Consider the following 19,835-nt stretch of genomic DNA (forward strand, 5'->3'; position numbering starts at 1 on the left):
AGTCTGGGCAGAGATATGGAAATCCACCCTTGTGAGCTCTGCTCTCAGCCATTTTAGTTGAGGAGCAACAACAGCGATATTTTGGCTGGGGAGGGTTAAGGAGAGGGTGCAAGGATAAGAAAACAAGAGAATGGGAACAAGAAGTAGGCAAAGTAACTTTGTCATGATTAGGAATGATTGGTGTTGGGATGAGAAGTGGGCTTGAAGATGGCGTCCTTTGTGGGAGCAGGGCATGCAAGAGCAAGGAAAGAAAGAAGCCAGAGCCAAGTGGGCTTGCACATTTGTGAAGAAAAAACTTCTTTGTGCAAATATTACTTTACTATTTAATGGCATGTTCTGCAGCTAGAGCAGGCCACCCTTTGCCTTTTGCTGATGAAGCCCCACTCCTGGCTTGCAGCAAGAGTAGAGAGGCAACCCAGCCCTTCCCAAAGGATGCACTTGATCACCTGGATGAAAGAAAGGGAGAGAGAGCAAAGAAAAAAAGTATGTTCTCAGAAGGACAGAATGAGAAAGGGAAGTCATCAGACAAATGACAGACACAAACCAAAGCTTATGGGTCTGTTTTAAGATCCTGGCTAGGAGATAAAGTCAAAAGGCAGATGGAAAGGAAAGGTGTTTGAGGATGTTTGAGGTGAAAAAAAAAAAACCTGACAAAGGTGAAAAGCAGAGGAGGCAGAAATGAAGAGAGGAGCTAGAAACAGGAGAGGGAACAAATGTGAGTAACGCACCTGGGAAATTCATAGCACTCCTGCCAGGCACTCAGCAGAGCGAGACCATCAGCAAGAGGGGCTGGGGCTGAGGATGAAGGGGGAAAAGCAGTGAGGGGTGAGCACAGCAAAATGGCTGAGCATGGAGGTCCTGGGGACAGAAGAGAGGCCAGTGCCCTCATACACAGAAGAAAGCTGCACCAACGGGTGCAGAGGCAAAACATGCTCATGCATGCTGCCTGTGCATTAGGCTTGAGCTCTGGCAGCCACCTCTTTGTGCCAGCACCATTTACTCCTTGTTTCAAGATAAAGAGAGTTGCGCAAGGTTGGCATGGGCTGAGCTCCATATAAGGGCCCAGGAAGGAGCCAGCGCTGGCAGCAGGGGTGGTGGGGCTGCCCACGGCGCAGGTGCCGCCGCTGGTGGGCACAGCACAAGGGTGGCTGCCGCTTCTCCCTGGGCTTAGCAGTTAAGCAGGAAAAGAATGCCGAGTCTGAGGCCAGAACTGAAAGGAGGGTAGGTTGCCAAACCGAGTGCCCAAGTTGTTAGGGAAAAAAAATTGTCAGCAGTTCTTAAACAAATATCCTTCATAAACACAATGCCGTTTGGACTTCATGGCTCAGAGCATGCATGTGCGTTGCTGCCATTAGCTCATATATTTGCCTTTCAGAGGCTCAGGAAGATGTGTGCTACATGGGCCTGAACTTGAAAGATGGTAAGCACCCTCATCCTGTGGCTGGCAGCTCCATCAGGTCACTGCTGGGGACTGGCCTCACCAGGGCTGGAGCCACACAGTTTGAGAGGGATAAATGACATTCTTCCAAGAACTGTGTGCCTATGTGACCAGCGAATGATGTGGAGTCATTAGGAGTATTCGCGAGTTACAGTTTTGTTATACAGAGCCCTAAATTATAAAAGGGCTCCAAAATTTTAGGTGAATTAGGCCATGGAGTGGTCTGGCATTTCTAGTATAGCCTGCTTTCATTCCCTCGCATGCTGAGTGCCTTACTCCTAGAGGACTTACATACCCTCGGATGAATACATCTAGATGTGTAGGAGGCGATATAGCCTCTGCTCTGAGATGGCCCTTGGAGAACATAGTCACCAGACATACAGTTTGAGCTACTCTAAAAATGACTCCACTTTGCCAGCTAGCTCTACCCTTTATTGATGTGTCACACTATGTATTAAAATGGAATGTAGTTAAGAGGGTTAATGGGAGCAGTCTTTTTTCTTCCGTCCTTCAGAACATTTCACCGTTACAATCACATTAGCCCTGTTTGCCAGTAACCAGCTCCTCTGTACTGTGTGCTGGTGAGCCTCATTTCCCCTTGTCTTGGGCCACAGCTGCGCACTCTAATTCGGTCACATCACATCAGTGCTAACTCAGGTCAGCCAAGGTACCGGTGGCTCCGCACCGTGCAGCTCTCCATGCTGTGTTTTGGGAAGGCAGTGCTGCCCCAGCATGCCGGGAGCCTCACCGAGGCAGGAGATCTGAGAGAGTTGCCTAAGAGCTGTATGTTCTTCTGGTGAACTAAGGCTTTTCCTGGAGGTCTTTATTGCGCAACCTGCAGTGATTAAGTCTTCCATGTTTTCAAAAGGAAATGAATATTTTGCAGGCTACGTAAGGAAGAATTTGGGAACTTAGGAGGCTAGGAGGGAAAGAATACACAAGCATGTAATTGGGTGAAAGATGAAATGCTTTAAAAATTGCTTCAAATGTCGGAGGATGAGAGGGGTGAAATTGTTCCAGTTAACAGCAAATTCACTGAAAGTTGTAGTAGCAGGGAGAAACAATTTGCAAATTTTAGTTCGATTCACCAAGCACCTTCACTAGAAAACAGAAGGCGATTATATAAAAAGTTAAAGTGTTTTGAAGATTTTGAATTGCCATGACTCCTTCTGAAAAAGTCAAGCACTGCTTTTTCAAATGATAGAAGCTTTGTTTTTCCACTTTTTGTTTGGTAAAGGCCCTTTTAAAATAGACCTAAGCACTAAGGAAAAGATAAAGGAAAAAATATGTATCTTGAAACAAAATGAAACATTTCCGGTGAAAAGAAACAAAGCATTTTGTGGAGTTTGGGTTTGTTTTTTTTTTTTTTTTTCAGGAAAAATGAAAAATTCCATTTCAGGTGCCTGCCTTATATCTATTCCTCTCCATTTATCAGTGTGATCATCAAGGCAAAAACTCATAATACACGTAGCTCTAATGAGTTATAGTGAGCTCCAGCTCCTTCTCAGGAATAACCTATATAAAAGATGGATTTGTTTTGTGAAACCCTGTTAGTATGGTGAAGTATGCTCAGTACCAGGGTATTTAGCATACCTTATTATCCTTGGCAGCTCTGGTGCACATTGTTGTGCCAATATCATTATTGAAAAAAAAAGAGAAGGCAACTTGGCCAATTATTTGATGACAACAACTAATTGCTAAGATTTCAGTCCAATAGTGGGGTATGGGAAAGCTTCCCATAATGCTAATGCTTTTAAAAATATTTATTTCATTGTTCATTTTTTTAACAAACTATACTTGAAATATAGCTTAATTTTGTAAGACTTTAAGAACATGTGCAATGCTTACAATCTTTCAACAGGTCATTTCTCACATGTCACATTAAAAACACAAACTGAAAATCCTATTCTTCATCCTTTTACATCCTTTGTAAAAGGTATGCTGGTATACTCCCAGTTGGAGTATAGGAACACAACACATGTAATTCAGACTGTGTAATTTCTGACTGTGCTGCAGAGGTAGTTCAGGCACAGTAACAGCTCCCTTCTTAAAACAGTCCATAATACATTGGCTAGAAAGACCAAGGAGGAGGAGCTCAAGCATTTGCTTCAACTTCTTCATAATAAGTACCATTGTACTGCTCAAAGTTTAATGAGCTTTAATAGCATCACTTGAAGGAAGGGTGTTTCCTCCCTCCACAGAAACTGCCTTGTGAATCTGTACAGAAGTGTCCTATTCTTCCTTCAGTGAACTAAGGCTTTGGTTAAGATTGGTTTCACTGGTGAATTTCAGGAATGGAAAAAAAAAAAGCAGCACATTTTTATGCTGCTGAACACACTGGGAAAATTTTGCTGAAAGGTCTCCTTCTGTGATGATACTTCTGTAGCTGCACATGAAAATCTTATTAAAATATGTTTTATTTATTAACTCCTATTTTGAAATAGAGGGTCTTAGATAGGCTCATATTGCCTTTAATTTTCATTATGTGTTAGATAGTGTAATCATGGAGGCAATATACATAATACAGTAATACATACACTGAATATCTAATTCATCAAAAATATTAGTCAGAGAGAAGAGAGGCAGCATATTGAAAACAACAGAAATCTTCAAAAAGCAGTGGGAGTTTAAGGCATGTGAGACATGTCTGAAAGATGACAGACTTAATTTAAAGGCGAGAAACTGGAAATGTATATAAATAGCTGCCTGTTGACATTTCTTATAATGGAAGTCATACCTAAGAAATGGAAGGGCAACCGATTTTAAATGTAGGAACGGGAAATTGTCTTTTTCCTTAGTGTTATCCTGTGAAACTCACAGCTGGAAGACAGTATTGCAGTCAAGAGCTAGCAGGAATTTAGTATTCCTTATTTATCTAGGAAAAAACATATGAAGAGAGGCAAACTACCAAGCTTCATGGTTCAAATCATCAGCTAAGAATACAAGGGGTAGTTAGTTTGTAAACATATTTTTCATTTGCAAGGTTTCTTGCTCCTTCCCTCAGAGGCAGGATGCTGGACACGAACGGACATCCGACTGACTCTGTGTCAGTTCCTAGTGCCCTCCCCCCTGGAAAGAGCCAGTGGATACAGAGCACTTCTGAGTGAGAAAAAGAGCCAAGATAACTTAGAAAATGTTGGCCTGCTGTACGTGTGAGATATAAATATTCCCTTGTCATGGCTGGAGGTTTGGGAGGCCTCAGACTGACTGGAGACACCATGTTGTCACATGCCAGCCCGTTGGAAAACAGCTGGGAAATCACCACAGAACAAATTACTATTCACAAGGCAAAACCCTACAACAAAGCCTGTCCTTCAAGTCTTGGTGGCCCAGGAGGATGCAGCATGGTTTGGGATGCTGGGGCATCAGCTGCACAGCTGGAGGACCTCAGTGGCCTATCGCCAAGAGCCCGATGGCCATGTCTCGTTTGCATGTGCAGGGCTGGATTTTAAGCAGAGTTCAGTGCACACAGTTAGAGTCCTGCCAGTAAACGCACCACTTCTTCAAACCCATAGAGAGAAAGGGTGTGCAGTGGCTTGAGAAGCAGGGGGACAAGATGTACCAAAGGAGAGACAGGTATGGCACCCACTCTCTGAAATCATGGCCAGCTTTATTTCTGACATGATACGTGGCAATTTCAGACTGTTGGGTGATGATGTTCCTTGGGCTTGTTCAGACCTGTGATAGGAAATACATGCTTACAAATATATCAGTATTTCCAAAGAGCCTTGTACAAACAGCAGCCCTCACATATAACATAGAACCAGGCAGCTATACAAATTCACCTTGGCAAAGTCTGGGCTACAGCACCATTACTTAATCAATTCTACTTTAGCTTTCATCTCAGCTTCTTCCAAGGTCTTTACAAGACATGGATCCCTCTTTCCTTCCCAGGGTAGGAAACTGAGACGTGCTCCAAGCTGTCCCATCCACTCCTTCTGCAACTGGACAACAGGGATTGGGCATGCTCAAACAGTCCCATCTGCTGAGCCAAGAAACCCTATGACTTCTAGTTGTTGATTTGGAGCCATTTGGGCTTTCTTTCTGCACAGAGTACCTGAGCCTTCCTAGCCACAGGCTAGCGTGTCAGTGAAGTAACATAAATGAGACATCAGGAATGCTGTTTCTACTTGCAGCTGACATGAAAGGCTTAAAGAAAATGGCAACAGGCATAGGAGGCTAGTAGTAGGAATATGGCTTACAAAAATAGGAGGGTGAATCCCTGCTTGAGCACCTCCCATTCTGCACAGTGACTGACTGAATCAGAGAGGTCCCTTCAGCAGACATCTGCAAGTGCAGGCTCAGTGTTATCAATGAGAGAACAGCAAGGATCCTGGGTGCTTGCTATCTTTAAGGCCCTGTGTGACCCTTTTCATTATGCCTTTATAATCCTCCCATGGGCGTATGATGATTTCCTCCCTAGCATCCATCACATCTTACAAGATTTTGTGGAGATTTTTTTCCTACCTAATTTAGAACTCTTGAAAAATAAAAAAGATACAGGCTAAAAAGAGAACATGGAAAGCTCAGAGAGCATTCCAGTGCACGGAAAGCACTGGGGGAAGCTCCAGACGCTTCAGGAGTGCTATTGTTAATGCAGAAGCTTCATCAGGGCCTGAGATGCATGGGAGTGGAGGGGACTCTGGGTCAGCTGGAAGACCATGGCAGCAGCCTGTGGAAGCAAGGCTGAAGTGTGGAAAAGTTTAGAAAACCAAGGAAACATTCTGAAATAGCACTTAGGGAGAGCAGAACTTCCAAAGGAGGATGGAGAAGGACAGACAGGAGATGCAATCTCCTCCTCAGTGACCTGGATGGAAATAATACCTTGCTTCTCTCCCTGCATAGCATTTTCTCTGGTCTCTTAGTCACTCTCAGCACTCTCCTCTGAGCCACCTTCACTGCTGCAGCATCACTTTGGGTGTATGGCTATCCAAACACTCCAAGAAGAGATGCATGTGTACCGAACACGGACAGGGGCACAGTCTGCCTGGTGACGACAGATGACAGTTTGGCACCTCCTCCCATGACCTCCTCCAGCCCTCATGAGTGGCCTGTAGACAGGGTCTTCCCCTCCACACAGCCAAGAGGGAACAATGAGCTGGAAGATGACAGGGACACCTCACTCCCCAGGGAAGCTGCAGATTTTGCTGTAGCCCTATGGCCTTTGGCCTTGATTACAGAACTCATGGGTCCTCTTGCCTTGCACCTGGTTATCTACCACACTTTTAAGCTCTTTTTTCCGGTGTTTGCTTTCCTGTCCTGTAAACCTGGTTTGCATTTGTGCCCAGGAGCATGATCTTACAGTTGGCTTTTCTGAAATGCACATTGCTTGCCCACTGCCAACCCTGCGGAGCCCTCCAGAGCACTGTGTATCAGCAGCCCATCCCTCTTCTCAGTCTTTATGTCAATTGCAAATTCTGTTTACAATGGTATTAAATTTTTTTCGAGCCACTGATCAAATTACGAAATGGCACAGGCTGCAGTAGAAGTACGGTTAACTGGTACATTAATTAAGTACATTTAATGCTCACAGGGAATTACATTTATGACATATTAAGTAGAGTACTTAATCTATGTAATGCATTGATGTGCTATTGATGCTTAAATAAAAATATCATATAGAACCAAATAAAATGTCTTTTTATGTCAACAATTCTACTAAGAGCACTCAACATACAGTCTCAAAAACCCCAGAAGCCTGCCTTGGGAAGACTCATTTGCCACAAGTCTGTATATCTTGCCTTAAATTATATTGCCATGTCTCATTTTTTTAATTGAAAACTATACCAACATTATTTTTCCTAAGATCAAGATCAGGATGAGTCCTAGACTTATTTAGTTGTTTTCTCCTTTTAAGTTTTAGCTCAAAAATAGCTGCCTCCCAGTTCTCTGGAACTTCTGTAGGGCTCCAGAAAATATTAAAAATAAGCAATGTTGATCCACAAGCTTTTTTTTAATGTTCAGATGTAAGTTATCTTGATTTACTGATTTACTAATGACATTTTAATTGCTTCAGTTTTGTATTATCCTTTATATCTCTTCAATGAAGAGTGTTTCATTGTTATGAGTAATTTTTTTGAAAAATATGTAGTGACCAGCTGTGACATTCCATCATTGTTATTGACAGTTCCTCTGTTTCAGTCCACAGTTTTATGAGTTACTTTTGTTCTTGAAGATCTGCTACTACCTGCATTGGATTCCCTCTTGTGTTCTTTTCCTTCCCCTATCAGTCTTTTACGGCATCTGGCTCCCTCTTTATATTAATTGTTATCAAATTTCCCTGTTTCTTTTCATTTTGTATTTTCTTTTTTCTTTTTTTTTTTTTTTGGTCTTGCAGTTTATTTTTCTAAAGCTGTTTTCTAATCAATGTACATTTCTGTTCTGATTATAGGTTGCAGTTTTTAAGCTACATATATTTGTAAATAAATCTTAGTTGTTAGTCACAGTTTCCTGTTTATATTTTTCCTCTGATTGATTTGACTTGCAATTATTTTCAAGTTTGAGAAATAGTTCCTTGAAACCGTCCTCCATATATATATATACACATAAAATGACAAAATCATGTGTACTGATCAGTTTTTTCTAAACAAACATCGACTTGTAATTTTACAAACAATTTTTCTTTATCTGCTAATATGAGATGCAGAATTCCCTGGGTTGGATATAACATGTTTTGGGGCATTCTTAAAATTCCAAGGACAGTGAAACACTGACAGCATGACACCAAAAAGTCAACAAGAGTTCACTGATCTCTACGACAGGGGCTGAATGAAAAATCTATCATTGTCATTTTCCTTCTTCAGTGGAATTTGATCAATTCTGGGAAATATCCTGCCTGGTAAAGCTATTATGCATATATTTAAACTTCAGCACATGCTGAAGAACTTTACAGAATGAGACTGAATTTAGGAACATTTTAAAATGATTCCCTGATACCTCTAGCACCCATCTGGAAAAAAGTAATGAAAATAAAGAAAGAGCAAATGCTGTTAGCAGATATTATCCAAATGTTTAAAATTAACCATATGCTTAACATCACTGCTAGACTGCAGAAGGCATGTTCAGACTATAACTTGTTATACACTACAGTGTAACATCCATGGGTAATTAAGAGGTCAAATATGTCTGTATCTCACAGGGTTCACATCTGTGAGCTTGTAGATTAAATACTCGTGGTCTGCTCTCCACAGCCTTGATCTACCAAAGCACTTGGAGATCTTCAGAAATGGGAGCCAAGTAAATGATCCCACTCAATCATAGGGCTATTGCTGTTTAAAGGCCTTACTGATTTAGGGCTATAAATAGCAGAGTAACACTACGACTACTAGCCATCCAAATTTCTGTCATTAAAACCTGCCATCACTCTTTTTGAAACAACGCCTGTCAGAGCTCATCAGTGTCCTGGCTAGCACATCTACAACTGCTTAGCAGTCTCGTATTGAAACAGTTATTTGCTGAAAATGTGCCTTTGCTGAAATCAAAAATAGCAGCAGATCTGATGCAGCATCAGCTGCATCAATCAATGCTCCTTGGCTCCTGGAATGAGTTTCTGGAGAAGGAGAATGGCAGAGAGAGTGCATGTCCAATGCCGCAGAATGGCAGGTAGGCTGATGTTCAGAGCTTTGCTTCACCTGGAGAGGGAAAAGCCTCCTGCTGTGAGTGATTTACTGCACAGGGCAAAACTCATTTTTCTAGCCCAATGAATATTTAATTACTTACACAGTGTGAATCAACAACAGCAGGAGAAAGTGTCTCCTAAACAAATTCCCAGTATCAATCAGACAGAGCAAGGATTTGAACCTGTCTCCAGTGCCCTAAAAGGGTGCCTTGATGAGCAAGTGAGTTACTACACTAGTGTTGGTAGGGATCAGAGATAGGTTTTGCCTCCCATTTCTGGCTAAAGAAGGAAAAATATTAAAAGGAGCATTAAGATTAACACGCCAGAGTTAAAAAAGGTATATGCTACAGCCCCTCTGTTGCAGCAGCACAGGACTGCAAAATAAAAAAAAAAAAAAAGGCTCATATCTCTATGTGTATCTGACCTCTTGAAGAATGTGGAAGTAAAAAGCGGAATGGAGAAGAGCTGCTTGCAAAGCAGAAGTAGATGTACCCCTGACCAACGTAATGAAACTGTGAGTTTGCAACCACATCATGAGAGGTGAGAGCATGTGCAATACTACCTGTGCTTTGAGGGAAGGGGCTGAGGGGCTGAAACCCCAGAGCGCCTTCTCCAGAGGAACTGGATCCTTGCTCAAAGCAAGATGGGGGAAAAAAAGAGTTAGGAGTATTTTTCCTTTTCTCTTCTGTTCTTGGCTTGTCTTAGATTGAAGAAAACAAATAAAAACCTGTGGAAGGAGTGGTGAGATGCTTCTGTTCCTGCTGGACCTGCTTGGCCTCAGAAAGCAAAATGAAAGCATGGATCATCTAAGCCATGAAGCGTAAAGTTTAATGGAACGAGGGGCTGGGGTCAGCCTCCCAGCTGGCTGCCGTGCAGCGTCGGTGTCTCCCTTACAGCTAGATATGCTATAATAAGCCCTATAAGCCCTGCCTCTTTGGAGGATACTCTATATTTATTTTTAAATCACTCAAGACTTCAGCCTAATCTGAGTGTCTTCAGTGAAGACAATTAATTAGCTCCAAAAACACGGTGCAAACACATGGTGAGCCAAGCTGCTCATGCAGAAAATAGCAACCTCCTAAATGATGTCTAAAAGCAAGCCTGAGTAAAAATGCTTTGGGGTTCCTCTCTTTACAAAATGCAGACAGTAAAAACCAGCTAACACAAGAATTAACCAATATATATTAACCAATATGTACTGTTGATTAATGAAGGACAAAAGTAAAAAACTGATTTGCACTGGCCTGTTGAAAATACCTCACAGTACTACCGGATGCCCTGAGGTAGCACTGCTTTGCTCCTAAGCTCCAAAGAGCCACCCTTTGAGCAGGGTCGCTTTCCCAAACCATGCACCAAGGAGCATCCGATGGGGAAGGCGCTACCGTTTCAGGAATGCCGCACTCCCGTCGTCTGTTTTCCCAGTTGTCAGGTCTGTTTATAAATTGTCCACTTATAGAAAATCCAGCACCTGCTATGGACACCTCAAGCTGCCAAGTGCTTGAATGTATCTCAAAAGGAGCCATTCCATGCTTTAGCCCGCTATGCTCAACTCTGGTTAAAGCAGCTTCCCAGGATTTCTGAGGGCAAGTTTAGGCTGTTGTGAACAAATTGGACAAGCCTCTAGAATTGCTTTTGTGTAGACCTAAGATGTACAGTATTCCCTTTCAGAATAAAATAGCAGATCCACTGGGCCTTGAACATACCACCCTCTGAAAGCGTAGTACTTCTACCCTTTACACAGCACTTAAAGATTAATTCAGACTAGCAATTCACAAAAATCAAAATAATAATAAAAAAATCCCACTGAATCTTTTACTGTTCAGTTCAACTGATTTGCGATTTTGATATTACCGGAAGATGATGATTATTCATGAATAACTCCCAGGTGGAAAATATCGGATGCCTGGATTTGTTCAAACTCATTCACCTCTTCCTTTAATCAACCTCCCTCACCCTAAAGGTGCTCGAACAGCAAGAAGAAAACACTCGGCTACATGCAACAGAAAATGCAAAAGGGACATATCAGCTCCATTGCTTGGCTGGCCCAAGCATAGCCCAAAACACAGGATGGCTGTGCAGGGGTGAGCACGACCCAGCTCCTGCTGCAAAAACAAAGCAACCCTGAGGAAAACTCTAGCCGCCACTCTGTGAAGATGGAGATCCCAGAGCTGCTAATAACCAGCTGAGGGGGCAGATTGGGCTGGTGCATCTTCAGCCAAAGGAGGACTTTTGGGAGGCTGCACAACACAAGGGCTCCTGGATTTTGGAATTCACTTCTCCTCCTCTGTGGCCAAAAATAGCTCCAAATTCTTGACCTTCAGGCATAGTATAATCAGCCCATTTATTAGTCTGGGCTTTTGGGCAGGCTTCAGATATACAAGGGGTGGCTGGGCTCAGAGATTAATGATTTTTTGGGGGTGGTTGCTTTTCACTAGGGTTAGTGATTTGCTTCTGCATTTCTTGCATTTTATGGGGCGTAACTGGAATAACTTGAGGCTGTCAGAGTATGACATGGGCTTTCCTCATGTAGCCAAGTCAGAATTCATACAGATATGAATGAAATGTGGCCTCAAATGCCTTGAATGTTATAGATTTCTGATTCTTTCTGCACTGTTCCTCTCATTTGCTCCAGTGCAAAGTCGGCACAAAATGCTACTGAATAAAAATTATCCAACAATAGTAGCCTTTTACCCAGGTCAGGCTGACTGCACAACTCATCAGTAACCCTGGCCTACAAGCCCTGTGGTGCTGCCTCGCAGCTGGACCACGATCACCCAAGAAAGGCCTTTACACCATGAACAAGGTGGTCCTGGTGGTCTGTCTTCAGGGAAGCTGGCAACCAGTGATGCTGAAGAGTGACAGTCTAGAAACACTTCATTAATCTGTGGCGCTCACTACCCCAGGATAAAAGGAAGTCAAGTGCTCAAGAGGACTCCAAATGGATTAGCTTTTGTACTGCTCCTGCAAACTTCTAATTTTACTTGACATTCACAGATGACAGCAGAGAAACCTTCACATTACAAGGCATTATCGCAACCTTTCTTGGAGTTAACGGGAAAAAAAATACAAAAAAACATTGCCTGAACTGTTTCTCAGGAACATCTGACAAGGTCTAGTAAAAGAGAGAGAGTCCACCAGAGAGACACTACTGCCATATGACCACTCCCAAATGCCTTCCAGGTGCCTCCTGACTTGCTGAGGGCCAAGCACAGGGGCAGTGAACACCACTGCAGCTTAACAGTGAGTCCTGACTACTGCTTGGTTGGTCCAGGAGATGCTGACTCTGCAAATTATCAGCAAAATGTGGAACCAGAGGTTTGGTGGGACAAGGCTCAGTGCAGCGTGGATGTCGTAGGCTGGCATGACCAACCACAGCAACCCTGACTGCTTACACCTCATGGGAGTGGCGGCAGCGTCCTGGGCCCTTTGCAAGGGAAGGCAGGGAGCCAGGAGCTGCCTCCTGACTCAGTGCACATGTACCATCAGATCCCTGCCCACAGCCCCAGGCTCAGGCACACACCTTAGAGGGGGCTTTGAATTCCTTCCAGAACACTGGTAAAAATTATTTGAAATCCATTGGAGTGGACTGTGTTATTACCAGCTTTTTCTTCCCCTCTACAATCAAATGTACTTGTACATATTATGAGGATAATATGCAAAGAAAACAATATTTATCATGTTTCCCATATATTACTTAAAGCACTGAAATAATATTGTTTTCAGTATATGACCCAGACCTTAACACACAGTTTTGAAATATGCTTCTTTCCTCTGTATTTATTATGCAGAAGACATCTAAAAATAAATTCAGAGACTCGAAATATACATTAGGTCTTTGATGCTCTAAATTGACCCATGTCTAATTTTGTTCCAGTTAATCTGAAAAAACTTCTAAATCGAACACTTTGTCTCCAATTTTAATGTTACTCACTTTTGCGGTTATGTTTTCAAACCAAGGTATTGTAAGAATACAATACAAGGTATTGTAAGAATATGAGCCCACTGGCAGACCAGTCTTTCACACCACAAATCTGCTTTTCAGACTTCAAAAATCATTTCTAAGTACTTCGAGAGTTCTAAAAATGCATTACTTTTTCTGAGCATGGATTAGTAGTCAAGAGAAATTATGCAGATCTAAATTCATCTTCTGCTACCAAATATAGGAAAAGGGAACCTTTGAAGCCCAAGAATGGCTATGAATAATTGTCAGTAAAGAGATGGAGTCACATGGATAGGAAGCAATACTCACAGTGCAGCTTTAGATGACTATCAAACTGAAATAGGAAGCCAGAAAGTTTTCACTTCATCAGCAACGCTTAGGTTTAATACCCTACTTAAAGTACTCCTATGCCTGTGGATCAGTTCAGATGAACTGTTTTCTTTTCTTTTGTTTTAGCACTGGTGATTAAAATTCCTTTCTCAATAAAATTCTGAAATACCAAGTATAGACATACAATGTTATTAAATCCTAGTCATCATTGAAGTAGCTCAGAAAATGCCCATTGAGGTGTACTGATACAGGTAAAAATATTTAGAAGAGCTTAGAAACCACAACTAAACCTATTTTCAAATTAGGTTAGCTCTCAAATGAACATTAGCGTTGCTCCCAGATCTTCAGGACAGCTCAAAAAGTTGTGTGTCAAGAGTTTTTTGGAATGTGGCCATCAGCTCCACTGTGAGAGTGGTTAGGGGTTGAGTGAGTGCTTCTGGAAGTGCTTTCCAGTTGTGTCTGGGGGCTGAGTATGGAAGAGCATGACCTACTTTAAAAATTTGGCCCACTCCCATAGGGAGAATAGAAAATATGATGACTGTAAAAGAGTACATGTAAGCATCAAGCAATACATCTTTACCTAGAGTACTGTAAACAGTCACTGCTCTGGAAGTCATTATATTGGAATGGGTTCTTAATGGAAATACGTTGAGGAAATCATTATATCTACCTGGATTTTGGTGAATTCTGTCCAACAGGCATCCAGTGACAGAGAACAAATAACTGTTGCAGACTTGAGAACATTCACATTTTTGAGGGCAAGCTCTTCCAGTGTGTTTAGATATTTGAGAGGACACAGGTTTACTTGTCACATTGTACTGACATGACAGATACCTGTACTCATGCCACACAGCTTGTGCAGGCATGTACTCCTTAAAAGAAGCTGCAGCTTTTGGCTCCAATCAATAGTACGTGCATCTTGACACATTACTTTTGTTTAGGACCTTGGCTGACAGCCCAACCTTTGGGCCACTGAGTTGTTACTGCACAGAAGATATTTTCCTGCATTTGGTAACACCAATTATTCTCACAAACACGTCAGTAGTGCTAAATGCATATTTCACTTTCATGTTCCATGTTTTCATATGTGCATCTCAGTGGATGGGAACATATATCACCTATGTATGCTGACTTGCAATGGCTCCACTGAACTCTAATATTTCTCCAGCGCCATGTGGAAGGAATTCGCTGATGAATATCTGGCCCCGATATGCACCTTCACTCAGTAGAGGAGTTTGTGTGCAATTGGTTATGCTCTGTTGCTGAGCATGTTTCAGACCATGCTTTGGAACAGGCAGCCCCACTCCTCAAATCTCCCCGGGATTTTGCCTGACATAAGTGTATCTGCAAGAATTAATATCCTCATTGCCATAACTTTGGCAATCTTTTCTCTTACTACAACCCAGTTCCATGCTGTGTGATATTTCCTCCTCCAGTCTACATGGGAATACTGCTTCTAATGGTATAAAACCTTCTTGACATCAACTTTCCTTGAAATCAATGGGGAAAGAATCAGGCCTGAGTTGCCCATACAGAACAGAAATAGCCAAAATGTGAGCAGTGTACTATGAGTGATATGCAACACACCTCAAAATGCTGCACAAATTGTTCCCATGCAGCTAAATGCCTCTTTTTAAGAAATAGGAGAATTAACATTGTAGTACACGTACAAGACAGAAGTCTTCAGCAGCTTCCCTTCAGTGCAGTGCTCAGCTTGAAGACTGAAAGAAACATCACAAGAACATCACCAGAACCAGCTCTGGTCTCACTGTCTGAGATCAAGTCTTTTGTGACAGGCTAACCCCTGCCACGTTAATTCACCTTTTACACAGCCTAGCGGTGGGATGCAACTCAAGAAACTTAAGCTTTCTTCACAGCTAACTTGGCCAGGAGCTGGCTGGGTCACCTCACACAAAGCCCTTTACCTCCCCAGACTTCAGTTTCACCATCTCTGAAATAGGGCTAGCGATGTTTCATAGAATCATAGAATCACAGAATGGTTTGGTTTGGAAAGTACCTTAAAAATCATCTAGTTCCAATCCCCTTGCCATGGCCAGGGACACTTTCCACTAGACCAGGTTGCTCAAAGCCCCATCCAACCTGGCCTTGAACACTTCTAGGGATTGGGCATCCACAGCTTCTGTGGGCAACCTGTTCCAGTGCCTCACCACCCTCATAGTGAAGAACTCCTTCCTTATATCTAATCTAAATCTACCCTCTTTCCCTTTAAAGCCATTACCCCTTGTCCTATCACTACGTGCCCTTGTAAAAGGTCCCTCTCCATCTTTCTTGTAGGCCCCCTTCAGGTACTGAAATGTTGCTATAAGGTCTCTGCGGAGCCTTCTCTTCTCCAGGCTGAACAACCCCCAGGTGTCTCAGCCTGTCTTCATAGGAGAGGTGCTCCATCCCTCTGATCATCTTCGTGGCCCTCTTCCGGACTCACTCCAACAGGTCCATGACCTTCTTATGTTGGGGGCCCCAGAGCTGAATGCCGTACTCCAGGTGGGGTCTCACGAGAGCAGAGTAGAGGGGGAGAATCACCTCCCTCGACCTGCTAGCCACTCTTCTTTTGACGGATCAACCAGGATACAATTGGCTTTCTGGGCTGCAAGTGCACATTGCCAGGTCATTTTGAGCTTCTCATCAACCAACACGCCCAAGTCCTTCTCCTCAAGGTTGCTCTCAATCTCTTCTCCACCCAGCCTATATTTGTGCTTGGGATTGCCCCAACCCATGTGCAGGACCTTGCACTTGGCCTTGTTGAACTTCATGAGGTTCACACAGGCCCACCTCTCAAGCTTGTCAAGGTCCCTCTGGATGGCATCCCTTTCCTCCAGCATGTTGACCACACCATACAGCTTGGTGTCATTGGCAAACTTGCTGAGGGTGCACTCAATCCCACTGTCCACATCACCAACAAAGATGTTAAACAGCACTGGTCCCAATATTGACCCCCGAGGAATGCCACTCGTCACTGGTCTCCACTTGCACATCGAGCCATTGACCACAACTCTTTGACTGTGACCATCCAGCCAATTTCTTATCCACTGAGTTGTCCATCCATCAAATCCATGTCTCTCCAATGTAGAGACAAGGATGCCATGTGGGACAGTTTCAAATGCTTTGCACAAGTCCAGGTGGATGATGTTTCCTTGTGGTGCTTGAAGATCAGCTGCTGAGAAGAGGTATTTTACTATTATTTAGGTAAACACATGTACAACTTTGTGGGAACTCTGCACAAATAAAGATGAGTACCTTCCCTGAAGTGCGCATCACAGTACATGAATCTCTGAGGTGCAGAAATACTATTGTCTCCTTATGACCGGCAGGGAGCTGATCACAGCCTACCACTGCTGCTTTGCATCCACATCTACCTTTCACCGCCTCCACGCAGACACACAAACCCGAACCTCCCTGGACACCTCGCCTCCCACCAGCACCCTGCTACAAAGCCACATTGTTTCACAGCTGAGACCTTGATCAAGGTCTGAATGGTTATAACCATGGGCTGAGATGACAAGCACTGGCATTAGGGTCCCACTCCAAAGAGAACATTTTGTTTGCTGTGCAAAATGGTGTAGTTCAGAGGGATCCACCAGCCATGGTCAGCGTGCCAAACTAGGACATGGAAAATGGAAGGTCAGGTTATCCATCTGAATCAGCCAGTGAGAGGATTTGAACTGAAATCTCTCATGTAAGCAGCCTACAGCTGGCTGTCACGTCTTGGCAGTGGGGTGAAATTTGGAAAACAGAGAAAGAAAGAGAAGGCGAAAGGAAGTGGCTGGTTTAGATGCCTTCAGATAATAAGTTTCAGAGGGAAGACACTACTTCCCAGCAGATAACTTATGCTAGAAGCAATGCTCCACAGCTTTTCCCCCTACAGACTCACAAATACAGCATGCTGACCTTCACAGGTTTCCTTTTGGGTGACTGCTTGTCCCTTGGGAAGAACCCAGGCCAACTGTGGAGCAGTGAGTGCACTGATGTTATTCATACACTGACACTACTTACTTCAACACCTGAGAGCTGCTTGCAAATCTAGCCTCTGGAGAGCTTGGATACATTTTAACATGACCTTGCATAGCACTTACCTGGATTTCCTGGTGCACCTAAGCAACATATTCAACCAAAGTCTATGAAAATGGAAGAGATAGAAAGAACTTTTTTTGTTGTTGTTTTTTTTTTTTTTTTCAAATTCTTCAGCTTTCTGGCTATTCACAAGTAGTCAGAAGGCCCTCTTCTAGGAGTGAGGTACTATAGTTAAGTCCTCCGTACAGCTTTAAAAATGCTGTAGCTATAAAATGGCTCTTAGTGAGTCCTAGTTACTTACTTGTGGGAAGAGGAAAACAGTGTTATGTACCACAGCGTTGTAAACAAAACATATTTCATTTTAGAATAGACTACTATAAAAGCAAATACTAAAAATTGCTGTATGAAAACTTCAAGGTATTCACCAAAATATTTTCTGTTTTTTTTTTTAATAAAAATGGTTGTGTTTTTCTTCCTTTTATATATATAGAGGACACTTGTTTCCCAGGATGCCTTCCTGGGGGTAAGTCTTTGGGATGGGGGTAGGTTAAAATTAGGCTTATTTATTTATTTATTCTGGCTAGATACATGACTGGCATTTATTGCATTGTTCCCTCTTATAGTAAGTAATCAACATTTTTCTTTCTTGTACAGCATTTCAGTCTTCATTTGGTAGCAGTTTAAACATATCAGTATTAGCAATTGCAAGCATACCCTGAAATAAACATACTGAAGTGCAAGATGCCTCCTGGTCTGCTTTTAATTCCAACTAAAGGTTTAGTAGAAACTCTCCTAGAAGGAAACATAACCTCAGGCAAACTATTTTAATGCTGTAAGGACAAACAAACTCTCAGGCAAAGCTAAACACAGCTCACTGTAAATTACAGGGCAGTCTTTCCCAGAGTATGAAAGGATATAAGCGGACTAAACTGACTTTCTCCACTCTCACAAATGAGGAAAAACACATGGCAGAGAGAGAAGTCATTTGTCTAATCCTGAAATACAGACCTAAGGTAATGTTATTATGATTACAGTTGTGGATATTCTCAATAGTACTGCTCTGTTTTGTGCCCATCCTTGCAGACAGATCTTAGATATGCAAACACAGGGGATAGCAAGCTCCCCTATAAAAAGATCTGCCATAAAAGACTAGAAAATATGAAAAGATGGGGGAGTGAGAAAAAGCCCACCTGTAACTTGTCTTACAGTAGGCAGGGATATGATAGACCTGTAGCCTGACAGGTCAAACCTAGGAGAGAAAGCAGACTCTGTAGGGCCATTGCTCTGTGTTTTATATAAACAGCTACTCGTGTGTCATGACCTCTGGGCCCAAGAAGATATTCTTGTTTAAGGTCACAAGGAAAACAGAAGTAGTGAATAGAACCTGGCAGTTTTTGAAGGACAAACGCCTTAATTACATGGAGACAGACAGATTGCCTGCCTGTGGAAAGCTAACTCTGCTAGCTAGGTTTGATGTAAACTGGCCACCTCCTGAAGAGCTTTCTCATTTAGTATTCACATACAAGGTAGCTAACCAAAGTTAAATCCCTTGTATTTCATTAATAGACGTTGTTACTAAAATGAAACTGATTTCCTGGATTCTTTTAAATAAAGCTACCAAAAATAGTCTCATACCACTGCCAAAAAGTTAATGCAATCCAAATTCCCATGGAAAGCATCAGCATGTGGTATTTTCTTCAGCTGGTGTATAATTACTGCCCAAATGAAATGCCACGTACCTCACCTGGAGTCCAGGAGCCACTGCCATCATCCATGAAAAGGAGGCTGTGTAGCACACTGTTCCTTGCTTTGTAAGATGTTGAAAGGAGAACGCTTGTAATAATGAGGCATTTGAGGCAATGTTGTACTATTAGGGTCTTTAAATAGATCAAATAGAAAATACACTCTGTTCTAAAAAAAATATTGGGGAATGGCTCTATATCAAGACTAATAAGGTTAGCAGGAGTATGTACAGAAATCTGGAGTCTGAGGGCCAAATCTTAGGAGATGCTGAGTGGTCTCATCTTGTTCAGATTATTAAGCATTGTTTAGTCTCTGCAACTAGCCCCAGTGACTCAATGGAATAACTCACATTGCCAGATCAGAAAGGGTGATATTGATTCTCCCTAGCCCTTCACTAGAAAGAAAAAAAAAAAAAAATCATGGTTCTTATGTATTTTTAACTGTCCCAGACCCTTTGTTTACAGTTAGGGGACACCACTTATTTAATGAAGAACATCCCTTCCCATTTGATTGTCAGTATTAGTCATCTTGGGGTGCTCTGTATGGACCCAGATGGCTCTTAAGAGCTGTTTTAAAAATCAGTACTCGTGGCTAAGCTTGTACATTCTGACATCTCTGGTAACCACAGCAGTTTGGTAGTGTGGTAGGCTGTGCTATTAGCATTCAATTTCAGTATCTTTTATGAGCTTTGTGTGAGGCTCTGATTTGTGCATTCCTTTGAAATCAGACAGGATCAT

This window comes from Platalea leucorodia (genome assembly GCF_965183815.1).
Source record: "Platalea leucorodia genome assembly, chromosome: Z".
NCBI lineage: Eukaryota > Metazoa > Chordata > Aves > Pelecaniformes > Threskiornithidae > Platalea > Platalea leucorodia.